General features: G+C 36.1%; 1 long non-coding RNA gene across 1 annotated transcript in view; it reads right to left on the reverse strand.

The window, feature by feature from the left end:
- LOC132597570 (uncharacterized) overlaps nucleotides 1-18349 on the reverse strand; it is a 63551-nt gene that overhangs the window by 33615 nt on the left and 11587 nt on the right. Inside the window, exon 3 of the long non-coding RNA XR_009564468.1 lies at nucleotides 14026-14153. This is a non-coding gene — a long non-coding RNA (uncharacterized lncRNA). The remainder of the gene's footprint in view (nucleotides 1-14025; nucleotides 14154-18349) is intronic.

An 18349-nucleotide genomic window follows, 5' to 3' on the forward strand; every position in this document is an offset into this window, starting at 1 on the left:
TTTTTTTACAGAACTAGAACAAAATATCTTAAAATTTGTATGGAGACACAAAAGACCCCGAATTGCCAAAGCAGTCTTGAGGGAAAAAAACAGAGCTGGAGGAATCAGACTCCCTGACTTCAGACTATACTACAAAGCTACAGTAATCAAGACATTATGGTACTGGCACAAAAACAGAGACACAGATCAATGGAACAAGGTAGAAAGCCCAGAGATAAACCCATGCACCTATGGTCAACTAACCTATGACAAAGGAGGCAATGATTTACAATGGAGAAAAGTCAGTTTCTTCAATAAGTGGTGCTGGGAAAACTGGACAGCTACATGCAAAGGAATGAAATTAGAACACTCCCTAACACCATACACAAAAATAAACTCAGAATGGATAAGAGACCTAAATGTAAGAACGGACACTATAAAATTCTTAGAGGAAAACATAGGAAGAACACTCTTTGACATAAATGATAGGAAGATCTTTTTTGATCCACCTCCTAGAGTAATGGAAATGACAACAAAAATAAACAAATGGGACCTAATGAAACTTAAAAGCTTTTGCACAGGAAAGGAAACCATAAACAAGACAGAAAGACAACCCTCATAAAGGAAGAAAATATTTGCAAAGAAATGAATGGACAAAGGATTAATCTCCAAAATATATAAACAGCTCATGCAGTTCAATATTAAAAAAACAAACAACCCAATCCAAAACTGTGCAGAATACCTTAATACATTTCTCCAAAGAAATACATTTCTCCAAAGAAGACATACAGATGGCCACGAAGCACATGAAAAGCTGTTCAACATCACTAATCATTAGAGAAATGCAAATCAAAACTACAATGAGGTATCACCTCACACCAGTTAGAATAGGCATCATCAAACAATCTACAAACAACAAATCCTGGAGAGGGTGTGGAGAAAAGGGAACCCTCTTGCACTGTTGGTGGGAATGTAAATTGATACAGCCACTATGGAGAACCGTATGGAGGTTCCTTAAAAAACTAAAAATAGAATTACCATATGATCCAGCAATCCCACTACTGGGCATATACCCAGAGAAAAACATAATTCCAAAAGACACATGCACCCCAATGTTCATTGCAGCACTATTTACAATAGCCAGGTCGTGGAAGCAACCTAAATGCCCATTGACAGACGAATGGATAAAGAAGTTGTGGTACATATATATAATGGAATATTACTCAGCCATAAAAAGGAACAAAACTGAGTCATTTGTTGAGACGTGGATGGACTCTGTATGACAGAGTGAAGTAAGTGAGAAAGAGAAAAACAAATATCGTATATTAACGCATGTATGTGGAACCTACGAAAATGGTACAGACAAACCGGTTTGCAGGGCAGAAGTTGAGACATAGATGTAGAGAACAAACGTATGGACACCAAAGGGGGAAAGCGGTGGGGGTGTAGGGATGGTGGTGTGATGAATTGGGCGATTGGGATTGACATGTATACACTGATGTGTATAAAATTGATGACTAATAAGAGCCTGCTGTATAAAAAAATAAAATAAAATTCAAAAAATTTTTTAAAAACAGGAAAGAGTATGGGAACAAGAAGTACAAACTACTATGATTAAAATAAATAAACTACAAGGATATATTGCACAGCACAGAGAATATAGCCAATATTTTATAACTTTAAATGGAGTATAGCCTATAAAATTTTTGAATGACTATGTTGAACACCTGAAACTATTGTGATATTTTTCTATTATGACATTTTAAACTATACCTTGATAAAAAATAAAAGAACATAAATAAAAGTAGCAAAACGGAGGAGTTACATACAAGGGAACTCCCACAAAGGGTTTCTGCTGAGAAATATGCCAGCATAAGACTACTGGCATATTTCTCAACAGAAAATTTTCAGGCTAGAAGAGAATGGGAAGACAAATACAAAATGTTGAAAGAAAAACACTCACCATGAATTCTATACTCTTTGAAGCTGTCCTTAAGAAATGAAGGAAGGATAAATAGTTTGCCATACAAAAGCTGAGGGAGTTCATTATCACTAGACCTGTCTTACAAGAAATGGTGAAAGGCAGTTTTGATTGCAAGTGAAAGGCTGCTAATTAGTGTCATAAAAACATAAAAAGGTAGCATAAAACTCACTAGTAATGATAAATATATAGTGAAAGTTAGAGTCTACAATATATTAATGGGGGTGTATAATATACTAACAACACTAAAAGTTAAAAATAAATGTAGTAAAAATACCCATAAATACAAAAACCTGTTCTTAGTTTTACAATATAAAAGCATGTAAATTTTAACGATAATCTAAAATGTGAGGGATAGGAGAAGTAAAAGTGTAAAGTTTAGGAATTCTACTGAAATGAAGTTGTTATCAATTTAAAATAGAGTGTTACAATTTTAAGATATTTTAGGTAATCTTCATGGTAATGACAAAGGAAAAATCAGTAACAATTTCACAAAAGAACAAGATAAAGAAGTCAAAGAATACTGATGCCAAAAGACATCAAAACATGAAAAAAGATAGCAGGGTAAGAAACAAGGAACAATGAATCTACAAAACAACCAGAAGACAACAAAATGGCAATAATAAGTTCTTGCCTATCAATAATTACTGTAAACATATTAAATTCTCCAATCAAAAGACACAGAATGGCTGAATGGATAAGAAAACAAGCTCCAAAAATATGCTGCCTTAAAGAGACTCCCTTTAACCATAAAGGCACACACAAACAGAGAGAAGGAATGGAAAAAGACACTCCAAACAAATGGTAACCCCCCTACTCCCCACAAAAAAAAGTGGCGGTAGCTATACTTACAGCAGACAAAATGGACTTTAAACTAAAAATCATAAAAATAAATAAGAAGGTCATTATCCATTATATAATTTTTAAAAAGTCAATCCATAATGTTATAGCAATTGTAAATATTTGTGCATCCAACATCAAAGTGCCAAAATACACACAACAAAAACTAACAAATCTAAAAGGAGAAATAAACATCAATACAATAATAGTTGGAGATTTTAATACTCCACTCTCAACAATGGATAGATCATTCTGATGGAGAACAAGGAAACAGTGTATTTAAACAACAATACAGTCCAAATGACCTAACAGACATATGTAGAACATGCTAGTCAACAGCAGAATTCACATTATTCTTGAGTGCACATGGAACATTTTTTAGGAGAGACCAAATGTTAGGCCATAAAACAATTCTTCAATAAGACTGAAATCATAACAAGAGGAAAACTGGAAAAAATTCACAAATACATGGAAATTAAACACTTTCCTGAACAACCAATGGATCGAAGAAGAAATTAAAGATAGAAAAGTTTGAGACAAATCAAAATGTAAACAAAATATATCAGAACTTATGGGATGCAGAGAAAAGCAGTTCTAAGCGTGAAGTTTATAGCAATAAACACTTACATTAAGAAGCAAGAATGATCCCAAATAAACAAACTAATTCTATTCCTTAGGAACTTGAAAAATAACAAGCTGAGCCAAAAGTTAGCAGGAGGAAGGAAATAAAGATTAGAGCAGAAATAAAAGAAACAGAGAACAGGAAAATAGAAACTATTAAGCAAACTAAGAGTTGGTTCTTTGAAAAGAAACAAAACTGACAAACTCTAAGCTGGACTATCCAAGGAGAAAGGAGAGAGGATACAAATCAAAATTTTAAATGAAAAAGGAGACATTACAACTGATACCACAGAAATACAAAAGATCATAAGATGATACTGTGAACAAGTATATGCTAACAAACTGGATAATCTAGAAGAAATGGAAAAATTCTTAGAAACATACAACCTACCATGGCTGAATCAGGAATAGAAAATCTGAATAGACCAATTACTAGTAAGGAAATTGAATCAGTAATCTAAAACCTCCCCATGAAGAAAAGCCAAGGGCCAGATTGCTTCACTGGTGAATTTTACTGAACATTTTGAGAATAACTAAGACAAATCCTTCTCAAACTCTTCCAAAAAATTGAAGAGGGAACACTTCCAAACTCATTTTACAAGGCCAGCATTATCCTGATACCAAAGCCAGATAAGGACATTACAAGAAAAGAAAACTACAGCCCAATATCCCTAATGAATGTAGTTGCAAGTATTCTCAACAAAATACTAGCAAAACCAAGTTTAGCAGGCACATTAAAAGGATCATCCACCATGATCAAGTGGAATTTATCCCTGGGATGAAAGGACCGTTCAACATACGTAAATCAATGTGATACATTACGTTAACAGAATGAAAGAAAAGAATCATATGATAATCTCAATGGACAAAGAAAAAGCATTTGATAAAATTCAATATCTATTCATGATAAAAACACTTAACAATTAGGCCTAGAAGGAACATAACTTGACATAATAAAAGACAACAAGTGACAAGCCCACAGCCAATACTATACTCGATGGTGAAAAGTTTAAAGCTTTTCCTCTAAGATCAGGAAAAAGACAAGTGTGCCCACTCTCACCACACCTAATCAACATAGTACTGGAAGTCTTAGCTAGAGCAGTCAGGCAAGAGAAACAAAGGCATCAGAATTAAAAAGGAAGAAGTCAGATTGTCTCTATTTGCAGATGACATGATTTTATATATAGAAAATCCTAAAAACTCCACCAAAAAACTGTTAGAACTAATCAATGAATTTGGTAAGGTTGCAGGATACAAAATTAACATACAAAAATCAGCAGCGTTTCTATACACTAACAATGAATTTTATGAAAAATAAATAAATCCCATTTATAATAGCATTAAAAATAAAATAGTAATAAATTTAACTAAAGAGGTGAAAAATTTCTACTCTGAAAATTACATTTCCATTGATGAAAGAAATAGAAGACACAAATAAATGGAAAGGTATTCATGCTCATGGATTGGAAGATTAATATTGTTGAAATGTCAGTACTACCAAAAGCCACCTGTAGATTCAATGCAATCCCTGGAGTTTGGGATTAAAATATACACACTACTATATACAAATTGGATAACTAACAAGGTCCTACAGTACAGCACAGGGAACTACACTCAATATCTTATAATAACCTATAATGGAAAATAATCTAAATATATATAAATAAAAATTATCTATATATATATATGTACATATATCTGAATCACTTTGCTGTACAACTGAAACTAACACAACATTGTAAATCAACTATATTTCAATAAAAGTTAAAAAAATAAGATTCTAATGGCATTTTTTTTACAGAAATAGAAAAAGACACTCCTAAAATTTGTTTAGTACCACCTAAAACCCTGAATAGCCAAAATAATAAGAAAGAAGAACAATGAAGGGGGCATCACACTTCCTGATTTCAAGCTATACTATAAAGCTATAGTAATTAAAATAGTATGGTACTGGGATTAAAAAAAGACAAAGAGACCAATGGAACCGAATCAAGCATATGCCTAACAAATTAAGCATAGAAGGAACATATCTCAACATAATAAAGGCCATAAATGACAAGCACCCAGCCAACATCATAAATCATATAAGGCCAACTAATATTTGACAATGGAGCCAAAAATACTCAATGGAGAAAAGAGTCTCTTCAATAAATGGCAGTGGGAAAATAGATTATTCACATGTAAAAGAATCAAACTTGACCCCTATCTTATACCACTCACAACAATTAACTCAAAATGGATGAAATACTTAAATGTAAGAACTGAAATCATGAAACTTCTAGCAGAAAACACAGGAAAAAAGCTCCTTGACATGGGTCTTGTTAATGAATTTTTTGAAGTCATACCTAACGTACAAGCAACAAAAGCAAAAATAAATACACGGACTACATCAAACTAAAAGGCTTCTGCATACCAAAAGAAACTCTCAACAAAGTGAAAAGACAACCTATGGAATAGGAAAATATTTGCAAACCATGTATCTGTTATTTATAAAATATATAAAGAACTCATACAGTTTAGCAAAAAACCAAGTAATCCAATATAAAAATGGGCAAAAAAAAACCCTCAAAAGACATTTTTTCAAATAAGATATACAAATGGCCAATAGGTACATGAAGGGATGCTCAATATCACTAGTAATTAGGGAATTGCAAATTAAAACCACAATGAGATATCACCTTATGCCTGTTATAATGGTCATTATCAAAAAGACAAGAAACAAATGCTGACGTGGACGTGGAGAAAAGGGAACCCTTGTGTTGGTGGGATTGTAAATTGGTGCAGCCACTTTGGAAAACAGTACGAAGTTTCCTCAAAAAATTAAAAACGGAACTACCATATGATCCAGCAAGTCCACTTCTGGGAACATATCCAAAGGAAATGAGAACACTAACTCAGATATCTGTAATCCCAGGTTCATAACATTATTTACAACAGCCAAGACATGAAAACAACCTAATGTCCATCAAGGGATGAATGGATAAAGATGATGTGGTATCATATACAATGGAATATTGTTCAGCTATTAAAAAAATGAGCAAATTCTACCATTTGCAACAACATAGATGGATCTTGTAGGCATTATACTAAGTGAAATAAATTAGAGAAAGACAAATACTGTATGATCTCACTTATACAGGAAATCTAAAAACTAACACACCAAACTCAAACAAAAAGATCAGAGATCAGACTGGTTATTAGAAGGGACAATGAGGGGTGAGGGGAGGGGGAATTGGAGGAAGTTGATCAAAAGGTATAAACTTCCAGTTACAAGCAAGTACTAGGAATGTAAGCTACAACATGATATAGTTAACACCGCTGTATGATATACAGTATAGGAAATCTGTTAAAAGAGTAGACCCTAAGAGTTCTCATTACCAGGTGAAATTTTTTTCCTTTTGTTGTATCTATGAGATGATGATGTTAGACCTATTGTCATCATTTCAAAATCTATGTAAATCAAACTATATTGTACACTTTAAACTTTATACCATGGTACATGTCAATTATTTCCCAATAAAACTGGAAAAAATAGTTGAATAAATAAAAAAGGTGTTTGGTGGGGGGCAAAAGGGTTCATATAAAAAATAATTGAATTCACTGGGATGTATATTTCACTAACATAGGAGGAGTAAGATGAGCTTTTTTGGAAATAAAAAGTGTTTATTCTTAGTCTAAGGTAGACTGTTTATCACAAGTTTTGTCTGGCTTTCCTATCAAGACATTATTCTTTTGATAATTTCTAGAGTTGCCTTTCTATCGTCATTTAGCAAAGCACCCTCACCGTTCGTCCCTTTTAAGGAATAAAAGGCCAAGCAGATGAGGCAAAGTCTCAGTCTGTTTCCTTCACAAAGTGAAGCTAATGTTTTCTGAAGCAAGAACCCAGAGAGTTGTCATTAGTTGGTAGCACTGATATAGGGTTTAGGCGACTCACGCTGTCTCCTTAAATGTTTTCAGAATACGTTAATGTGAATGAACATTACAATTCTGTTGCCAAATGCTTTCAGGGATGTGAAAATGAATAATTTGGGTAAAAATTGGGAAATCTCTCAGATAAATGCTTCTCTTTGATTGAACAGGGACAGGATGTAATTGCCCTAGTGTGCTGTAATTTGGAAGGGCTTCTGGAGAAGATCCATGTCTTTAAAAATTAAGTATATGTTCGACTTTAACGGTAAGCTTTATAAGGATTCATGCCATTGCGTAGTGCAGAAAGGAAGTTGAATTAGAAAGGCTATAAAACAAGACATGAACAAATGAAAAAATAAAGAGTGAAAGTTCTCTTAATTTTTTTCTTTACCCATAAAATGCCCTGGATCTATTTGACTGTTTCTTGAAGAATTTCTTCACTCCATATACTTCTCTTGGTATTATTTATGTGGTACAGCTGCCACAGGGTGTTTTTTTAAAAAAAACTATTAAACACAAGATATAAAAATCAATCCATAATGAAAACCACAAGAGCCCACAACTCAGAAATGAAGCATATATATTTCCAAGTATTTTAATTTTTCTGAAAAGTCACATAAGTACAATATTTCTCAACTTCAAAAGGCCAAACTAACCAGGTGGTAGTGAAACACTGTTCTCTAGTGAAGGCATTAAGCCTTTTGTCTGTGACAATCCTAAATAGAGAGCGCTGTTCACTCTTATTTTATTCCTACCATCCTAGCCTGGAACTAGGTCTACGTATATTTTGGTGGATATGTACTTTTTGCTTGTATTACAATGTGTACAGCCAACAATTATTTCTATACAGCACCTAAACTGAGTACCAAGAATCCTTGATGTTTTAAAAGAAACTGATATATAGAACTTTAGGAAATAAAGAATGTCTAGCCAGAAAATCTCTCCATTTAACTAAAAGGAACATAAATGTTCAGGATTTTCAGTTTTGATTGAAAGAGTAGGGGAAAGAAAAAAATCTAAACTGGTCCACCATAAAGTCTACCATAAACCTGCTTTTCTGTTCAAAGCATTTTGTTAGAATCGTGCATAAATGGAACTGAAGCTATACATCTGCTTTTTCATCCACAATCTCAATTACCAACATAGAACCGAAGCAAACTTTGGCGATGACATAGTAATTGAGTTTTTCCAAGCTAATTACGGGCTACGCCAAACAAGTAGACACCCACCAAATATTCATCGATTCCTCCTTTTATTCACCAACAGTGAAAAGAGTCAAACTAAGCTCTTTAAAATGTGTCTTCCCATTTTTTGGCTCTTGCAAATAATAGACACATTATAATGCCTGAGAGCTCAGATTCAGGAGAATATTTTGACAGAAGTCATGAATCTGAGAAATTCTATGCTCTAGTCCTGTCTGTTTGCATATGGAGAAAGCCGGGCCCAGAGAGGTGAAGCTCAGGGCCTGCATCCCACACAGCTTGGCAGGGGCAGAGCCAAGGCAAGAACTTAAATAATTTTACCTTCAGGCTCATGATCTTCCCACTGTGCCATGCTGCCTTCTCTTTACTGTGACAGGTGTGGCAGCCTTAACTACATTATCCCTCCCATACTACTCCAGTGACTTGCTGGTTTTCTATAAATGCTGAGTCATCTGAGGAATTAGTAAAGGGAATACCTCAATGATACACGGAGGCAGTGTATAATCATGCATCATGTTAACTGTGATTCTTCCAGAGTCCCGAATGATAGACCCTTGAATGAACCCACCAAGCTGACCACTGGTACCTGATCAGTTCACATTTGACACGCTTTTTGTAGCTGACTACATGGTAAACATTTTTCTTTTTCTTTTCTAGCTTTGAGGTATAACTGACAAAAATTATATGTATTTAAGGTCTAGCAACTTGATGTCTTGATATACATATACCTTGTGAAGTGATCTACATGGTAAACTTTTTATGCTGGCTTATAATTTTACAAGGTTCAATCACAAAGAAAATACCTTGTTAAGAAATAATATTGAATCTAAAATGACAGTGCTAGAGTAGCAGAAGAAAAACATTTTACCAGGCACATTCTCATGTATAAAAAGAGTTTATTTTTTTGCTTTGGAAGCTCAGTTATGCTTGTTTAGCATAACATGTTTATAGTGAGAGAGCACTTAATATATTAGCATGTGTCATCCAGTACATTCCTGACAGGAAACTGAGCACAGATAAATGGGACCTTAAGGAGACATCCAATTCCTGCATTTATACTTAGTCTGGGAGCCAGAGAAGAGGCAAAGCAATGCACATAAGTATAAATATGCATGACCAGTAGAGTGGTGTTATTCAGATGACTTTCTGTCATCAACAAGCCAGTTGAACACACACAGACATTAAAGACTTTTTTTTTAACATAGAAGTTTTTTTTCCTCCAATGCATCTCTGCCATGTCTGGTTGTTTTCATTGGTTGAGTGGGCAGTTTTCTTAAGCTACTTTACATTCTGTATTAGTTTGCTAGGGTTTCCATAAAATACCACAAACTGGGTGGTTAAACAATAGGTGTTCATTTTCTCGCGGTTCTGGAAGCTAGAAGTCCTAGTTCAGCATGTCAGGAGGGCTAGTTCCTCCTGAGGGCTGTGAGGAGAGGATCTATTTCATGCCTCTCCTAGCTTCAGATAGCTTGCTAGCAATTTCTGCTGCTGCAAAACTCCAATCTTCTTCCTTACTGGGCATGGCCATGGAATGATATTCTGGCCAATGAGATGTGAGCAAAAGCACTGAGAGCAGGTTCTGGGCAATATCCTTAATGAAAGTTGCTTTCTCTCCACTTCCTCTGCCTCCCTTCCCTTCACCTGGAACATGGACATGGTATGAGCTCACTTCAACCTTACATATGAGGGAAACATCCTAGGGCAGTAATACTCAAACTTTATGCTTTCTGGATTCCTTTAAACTCTTAAAAATTGAGGACCTCAAAGAGCTTTAATTTATCTATTGATATTCATGATGCTTGATATGAAGTGAGAACATTTAAATATTTATTTTAAAGCAACCATGAATCCATTACATGTTAATGTAAACAAAATTTTTAGTGGAAGATAACACATAAAACAATTCAGTGAAAAGTGTGGCATTGTTTTACATTTTTGTAAATCTCTTTAAAGTCTAACAATAGAAGACAGCTAGACTCTCAGTTCTGCATTTAGTTTGTTGTGGCATCACGTATCATGTAACCTGTGGAATATTTCACAGCATACCCATGAGAAAATGAAAATGACAGAAATGCCTTAATATTTTTATAAAAATAAGTTCTTTTGAAAATAAGATCACTGATAAAAGAAATCGAAGATGATGCAATCAGATGGAAAGATACCACATTCACAGACTGGAAGAATATTGTTAAATTGACCAGACTACCCAAGGCAAACTACAGATTCAATGCAATCCCTATCAAAATACCAATGGTGGCAGAGCTTCAAGATGGCAGAAGAGTAAGACGTGGAGATCATCTTCTTCCCCACAAATATATCAGAAATACATATACATGTGGAACAACTCCTACAGAACACCTACTGAATGCTGGCAGAAGACCTCAGACCTCCCAAAAGGCAAGAAACGTCCCCACGTACCTGGGTAGGGCAAAAGAAAAAACAGAGACAAAAGAATACGGATGGGACCTACACCAGTGGGAGGGAGCTGTGAAGAAGGAAAGGTTTCCACACACTAGAAGCCCCTTCATGGGCGGAGACTGCAGGTGGCGGAGGGGGGAAGCTTCAGAGCCTTGGAGGAGAGCACAGCAACAGGGGTGCGGAGGGCAAAGCGGAGAGATTCCCGCACAGAGGATCGGTGCCTACCAGCACTCACCAGCCTGAGAGGGGGCTGGGAGCTGAGGCTTGGGCTTCGGTAGGATCTGAAGCACCTGCTTCTTTAACCCCGTCCTGTCTGAGCAAAGAACAGACATCCTCAGGTGACCTACACGCAGAGGCGGGGCCAAATCCAAAGCTGAAACCTGGGAGCTGTGCGAACAAAGAGAAAGGGCAATCTCTCCCAGCAGCTTCAGGAGCAGTGGATTAAATCTCCACCATCAACTTGATGTACCCTGCACCTGTGGAATACCTGAATAGACAACAAATCATCCCAAATTGAGGAGGGGGACTTTGGGAGCAACGATGTAAATATATTTTTTCCTTTTTCTCTTTTTGCGAGTGTGTATGTGTATGCTTCTCTGTGTGATTTTGTCTATATAGCTTTGCTTTTACCATTTGTCCTAGGGTTCTGTCGGTCCATTTTTTTTTTTTTAAGTATAGTTTTTAGCACCTGTTATCATTGCTGGATTTGTTTTTTGGTTTGGTTGCTCTCTTCTTTCTTTCTTTTTTATTACTTAAAAAAATATTTTTTAGTAATTATTTTTTATTTTAATAACTTTAATTTTATTTTATCTTCTTCCTTCCTTCTTTCTCCTTATTCTCCCTTTCATTCTGAGCTGTATGGATGACAGGCTCTTCGTGCTCCAGCCACACATCAAGGCTGTGCCTCTGAGGTGGGAGAGCCAAGTTCAGGACACTGGTCCACAAGAGACCTTCCAGCTCCACATAATATCAAACGGCAAAAATCTCCCAGAGATCTCCATCTCAACGCCAAGACCCAGCTCCACTCAACGACCAGCAAGCTACAGTAGTGGACGCCCTATGCCAAACAACTAGCAAGACAGGAACACAACCCCATCCATTAGCAGAGAGGCTGCCTAAAACCGTTATAAGGCCACAGACACCCCAAAACACACCACCAGACGTGGACCTGCCCACCAGAAAGACAAGATCCAGCCTCATCCACCAGAACACAGGCACCCGTCCCCTCCACCAGGAAGCCTACACAACCCACTGAACCAACCTTAGCCACTGGGGACAGACACCAAAAACAACGGGAACTACAAACCTGCAGCCTGCGAAATGGAGACCCCAAACACAGTAAGTTAAGCAAAATGTGAAGACAGAGAAACAAACAGAAGATGAAGAAGCAAGGCAAAAACGCACGAGACCTTACAAATGAAGAGGATATAGGCGGTCTACCTGAAAAAGAACTCAGAGTAATGACAGTAAAGATGATCCCAAATCTTGGAAATAGAATGGAGAAAATACAAGAAACGTTTAACAAGAACCCAGAACTAAAGAGCAAACAAACAGAGATGGAACAACAGAGTAAATGAAATTAAAAATTCTCTAGAAGGGATCAATAGCAGAACAACTGATGCAGAAGAACGGATAAGTGACCTGGAAGATAAAAGAGTAGAAACAACTACTGTAGAGCAGAATAAAGAAAAAAGAATGAAAAGAATTAAGGACAGTCTCAGGGACCTCTGGGACAACATTAAATGCACCAACATTCAAATTACAGGGGTCCCAGAAGAAGAGGAGAGAAAGAAAGGGACTGAGAAAATATTTGAAGAGATTATAGTTGAAAACTTCCCTAATAAGGGAAAGGAAATAGTCAATCCCATCCAGGAAGCACAGAGAGTCCCATACAGGATAAATCCAAAGAGAAACACGCCAAGACACGTATTAATCAAACTATCAAAAATTAAATACAAAGAAAAAATATTAAAAGCAGCAAGGGAAAAACAACAAATAACACACAAGAGAATCTCCATAAGGTTAACACCTGATCTTTCAGCAGAAACTCTGCAAGCCAGAAGGGAGTGGCAGGACATATTTAAAGTGATGAAGCAGAAAAAGCTAAAACCAAGATTACTCTACCCAGCAAGGATCTCATTCAGATTTGAGAGAGAAATTAAAACCTTTACAGACAAACAAAAGCTAAGAGAATTCAGCACCATTACACCAGCTTTACAACAAATGCTAAAGGAACTTCTCTAGGCAAGAAACACAAGAGAAGGAAAAGACCTACAATAATAAACCCCCAAAATTAAGAAAATGGTAATAGGAACATACATATTGATAATTACCTTAAATGAAAATGGATTAAATGCTCCCACCAAAAGACACAGACTGGCTGAATGGATACAAAAACAAGACCCGTATATATGCTGTCTACAAGAGATCCACCTCAGACCTAGGGACACATACAGACTGAAGGTGAGGGGATGGAAAAAGATATTCCATGCAAATGGAAATCAAAAGAAAGCTGGAATAGCAATTCTCATATTAGACAAAATACACTTTAAAACAAAGACTATTACAAGAGACAAAGAAGGACACTACATAATGATCAAGGGATCAATCCAAGAAGAAGATATAACAAATGTAAATATTTATGCACCCAACATAGGAGCACCTCAATACATAAGGCAAATACTAACAGCCATAAAAAGGGACATCGGCAGTAACACAATCATAGTAGGGGACTTTAACACCCCACTTTCACCAATGGACAGATCATCCAAAACGAAAATAAATAAGGAAACACAAGCTTTAAATGATACATTAAACAAGATGGACTTAATTGATATTTATAGGACATTCCATCCAAAAACAACAGAATACACATTCTTCTCAAGTGCTCATGGAACATTCTCCAGGATACATCATATCTTGGGTCACATATCAAGCCTTTGTCATTTAAGAAAATGAAGAAAATGAAGGAAACGATAGCAAATATCAATAAAACTAACAGCTGGTTCTTTCAAAAGATAAACAAAACTGATAAACCATTAGCCAGACTCATCAAGAAAAAAAGGAAGGGCTTACCTGGTGGCACAGTGGTTGAGAGTCCGCCTGCCGATGCAGGGGACACGGGTTCGTGCCCCGGTCTGAGAAGATCCCACATGCCGCAGAGTGGCTAGGCCCATGAGCCACAACAGTGAGAGTCCCGTGTACTGCCCAAAAAAAAAAAAAAAAAAACAAGAAAAAAAGGGAGAACACTCAAATCAATAGAATTAGAAATGAAAAAGGAGAAGTAACAACTGGCATTGCAGAAATACAAAGGAACATGAGAGATTACTACAAGCAACTATATGCCAACAAAATGGACAAACTGGAAGAAATGGACAAATTCTTAGAAATGCACAACCTGCCAAGACTGAACAGGGAAGAAACAGAAAATATGAACAGATCAATCACAAGCACTAAAATTGAAACTGTGGTTAAAAATCTTCCACAAACAAAAGCTCAGGACCAGATGGCTTCACAGGCGAATACTATCAAACATTTAGAGAAGAGCTAACACCTATCCTTCCCAAACTCTTCCAAAACATAGCAGAAGGTGGAACACTCTCAAAATCATTCTACGAGGCCACCATCACCCTGATACCAAAACCAGACAAAGATGTCACAAAGAAAGAAAACTATAGGCCAATATCACTGATGAACATAGTTGCAAAATTCCTCAAAAAAATACTAGCAAACAGAATCCAACAGCACATTAAAAAGATCATACACCATGATCAAGTGGGGTTTATCCCAGGAATGCAAGGTTCTTCAATATATGCAAATCAATCAATGTGATACACCATATTAACAAATTGAAGAAGAAAAACCATATGATCATCTCAACAGATGCAGAGAAAGCTTCTCACAAAATTCAACACCCATTTATGATAAAAACCCTCCAGAAAGTAGGCATAGAGAGAAGTTTCCTCAACATAATAAAGGCCATATATGACAAACCCACAGCCAACATTGTCCTCAATGGTGAAAAACAGAAACCATTTCCATTAAGATCAGGAACAAGACAAGGTTGCCCACTCTCACCACTATTATTCAACATAGTTTTTGAAGTTTTAGCCACAGCAATCAGAGAAGAAAAAGAAATAAAAGGAATCCAAATTGGAAAAGAAGAAGTAAAGGTGTCACTCTTTGCAGCTGACATGACACTATACATAGAGAATCCTAAAGCTGCTACCAGAAAACTACTAGAGCTAATCAATAAATTTGGTAAAGTAGCAGGATACAAAATTAATGCACAGAAATCTCTTGCATTCCTATACACTAATGATGAAAAATCTGAAAGTGAAATTAAGAAAACATTCTCATTTACCATTGCAACAAAAAGAATAAAATATCTAGGAATAAACCTACTTAAAGAGACAAAAGACCTGTATGCAGAAAATTATAAGACACTGATGAAAGAAATTAAAGATGATACAAATAGATGGAGAGATATACTATGTTCTTGGATTGGAAGAATCAACATTGTGAAAATGACTCTACTACCCAAAGCAATCTACAGATTCAATGCAATCCCTATCAAACTATCACTGGCATTTTTCACAGAATTAGAACAAAGAATTTCACAATTTGTATGGAAACACAAAAGACTCCGGATAGCAAAAGCAGTCTTGAGAAGGAAACATGGAGCTGGAGGAATCAGGCTCCCTGACTTCAGACTATACTACAAAGCTACAGTTATCAAGACAGTATGGTACTGGCACAAAAACAGAAATATAGATCAATGGAACAGGACAGAAACCCCAGAGATAAACCCACACACATATGGTCACTTTATCTTTGACAAAGGAGGCAAGAATATACAGTGGAGAAAAGACAGCCTCTTCAATAAGTGGTTATGGGAAAACTGGACAGCTACATGTCAAAGAATGAAATTAGAACACTCCCTAACAGCATACACAAAAATAAACTCAAAATGGATTAAAGCCCTAAATGTAAGGCCAGACACTATCAAACTCTTAGAGGAAAATATAGGCAGAACACTCTATGACATAAATCACAGCAAGATCCCTTTGGACCTACCTCCTAGAGAAATGGAAATAAAAACAAGAATAAACAAATGGGACCTAATGAAACTTAAAAGCTTTTGCACAGCAAACCATAAATAAGATGAGAAGACAACCCTCAGAACAGGAGAAAATATTTGCAAATGAAGCAACTGACAAAGGATTCATCTCCAAAATTCAAAAGCAGCTCATGCAGCTCAATATCAAAAAAGAAACAACCCAATCCAAAAATGGGCAGAAGGCCTAAAGAGACATTTCTCCAAAGAAGATATACAGATTGCCAACAAACACATGAAAGAATGCTCAACATCATTAATCATTAGAGAAATGCAAATCAAAACTACAATGAGATACCATCTCCCACTGGTCAGAATGGCCATCATAAAAAATGTACAAACAATAATTGCTGGAGTGGGTGTGGAGAAAAGGCAACCCTATTGCACTGTTGGTGGGAATGTAAATTGATACAGCCACTATGGAGAACTGTATGGATGTTCCTTAAAAAACTAAAAATAGAACTATCATACTACCCAGCAATCCCATTACTGGGTTATATACCCTGAGAAAACCATAATTCAAAAAGAGTCATGTGCCAAAATGTTCATTGCAGCTCTATTTACAATAGCCAGGACATGGAAGCAACCTAAATGTCCATCAACAGATGAATGGATATAGAAGATGTGTCACATATATACAATAGAATATTACTCAGCCATAAAAAGAAACGAAACTGAGTTATTTGTAGTGAGATGGATGGACCTAGAGTCTGTCTTACAGAGTGAAGTAAGTCAGAAAGAGAAAGACAAATACTGTATGGAAATACATTCCACATATATATGGAATGTAAAAAAAAAAAAAAAAGGTCATGAAGAACCTAGTGGCAAGATGGCAATAAAGATGCAAACCTACTAGAGAATGGACTTGAGGGTACAGGGAGGGGGAAGGGTAAGCTGGGACAAAGTGAGAGAGTGACCAAATGTAAAACAGATAGCTAGTGGGAAGCAGCCGCATAGCACAGGGAGATCAGCTCAGTGCTCTGTGACCAGCTAGAGGGGTGGGATAGGGAGGGTTGGAGGGAGGGAGACGCAAGAGGGAAGAGATATGGGGATATATGTATATGTATAACTGATTCACTTTGTTATAAAGCAGAAACTAACACACCATTGTAAAGCAATTATACTCAATGAAGATGTTTAAAAAACAATACCAATGGCATTTTTCATAGATCTAGAACAAATAATTCTAAAATTTGTACAGAAACAAAAAAGACTCCTAATAGCCAAAGAAATCTTGAGAAAGAAGAACAGAGTGGAGTAATCATGCTCCTTGACTTCAGACCATATTACAAACCTACAAAAATTAAAATAGTATGCTACTGGCACAAAACCACATGGATCAATGGAACAGAATAAAGAGTCCAGAAATAAACCCACACACCTATAGTTAATTGATCTTAGACAAAGGAGGCAAGAATACATAATGGGGAAAAGAGTCTCTTCAATAAGTAGTCTTGGTAAAACAGGACAGCTACATGTAAAAGAAAGAAATTAGAACATTTTCTCACACCATATACAAAAATATACTCAAGAGGGATTGAAGACCTAAATGTAAGACCAGACACCATAAAACTCCTAGAAGAGAACATAGGCAAAACACTCTGACATAAATTGTAGCAGTATTTTTCAATCTGTCTCCTAAGGCAAAAGAAATAAAAGCAAAAATGAACAAATGGAACCTAATTAAACTTGAAAGCTTTTGCACAGCAAAGGAAATCAACAAAAATACAACCTACTGAATGGGAGAAAATATTTTCAAATGATATGATCAATAAGGGGTTAACATCCAAAATATATAGTCATACAACTCCCTATCAAAAAAACAACCCAGTAAAAAAATGTGTAAAATAGACATTTTTCCAAGGAAGACATACAGATGGCCAATAAGCACATTGAAAGATATTCAGCATCACTAATCAGAGAAACGTGAATCAAAACCACAATGAGATCATCTCACACTTGTCAGAATGGCCATCATCAAAAAGACCACAAATAACAAATGTTGGTGAGGATGTGGAGAAAAGGGAACCCTAGTACAGTGTTTGTGGGAATGCAAATTTGTGAAGCCACTATGGAAGACAGTATGATGGTTCCTCATAAAAACAAAAATAGAAACTACCAGGAAGATCAGTCAAGATGGCAAAGTAGGAAGATGTGGAACTCACCTCTCCGCCCGAGCACATCAAAAATACATCTGTGTGTGGAAGAATTCTCACTGAAAACTAACTAGAAACTGGTCGAGAGACCAAGGCTGTAAGAGCCACACCATCAGGTACAAAGGGA

Source organism: Globicephala melas, chromosome 7 (genome assembly GCF_963455315.2).
Source record: "Globicephala melas chromosome 7, mGloMel1.2, whole genome shotgun sequence".
In the NCBI taxonomy this organism is placed as follows: domain Eukaryota; kingdom Metazoa; phylum Chordata; class Mammalia; order Artiodactyla; family Delphinidae; genus Globicephala; species Globicephala melas.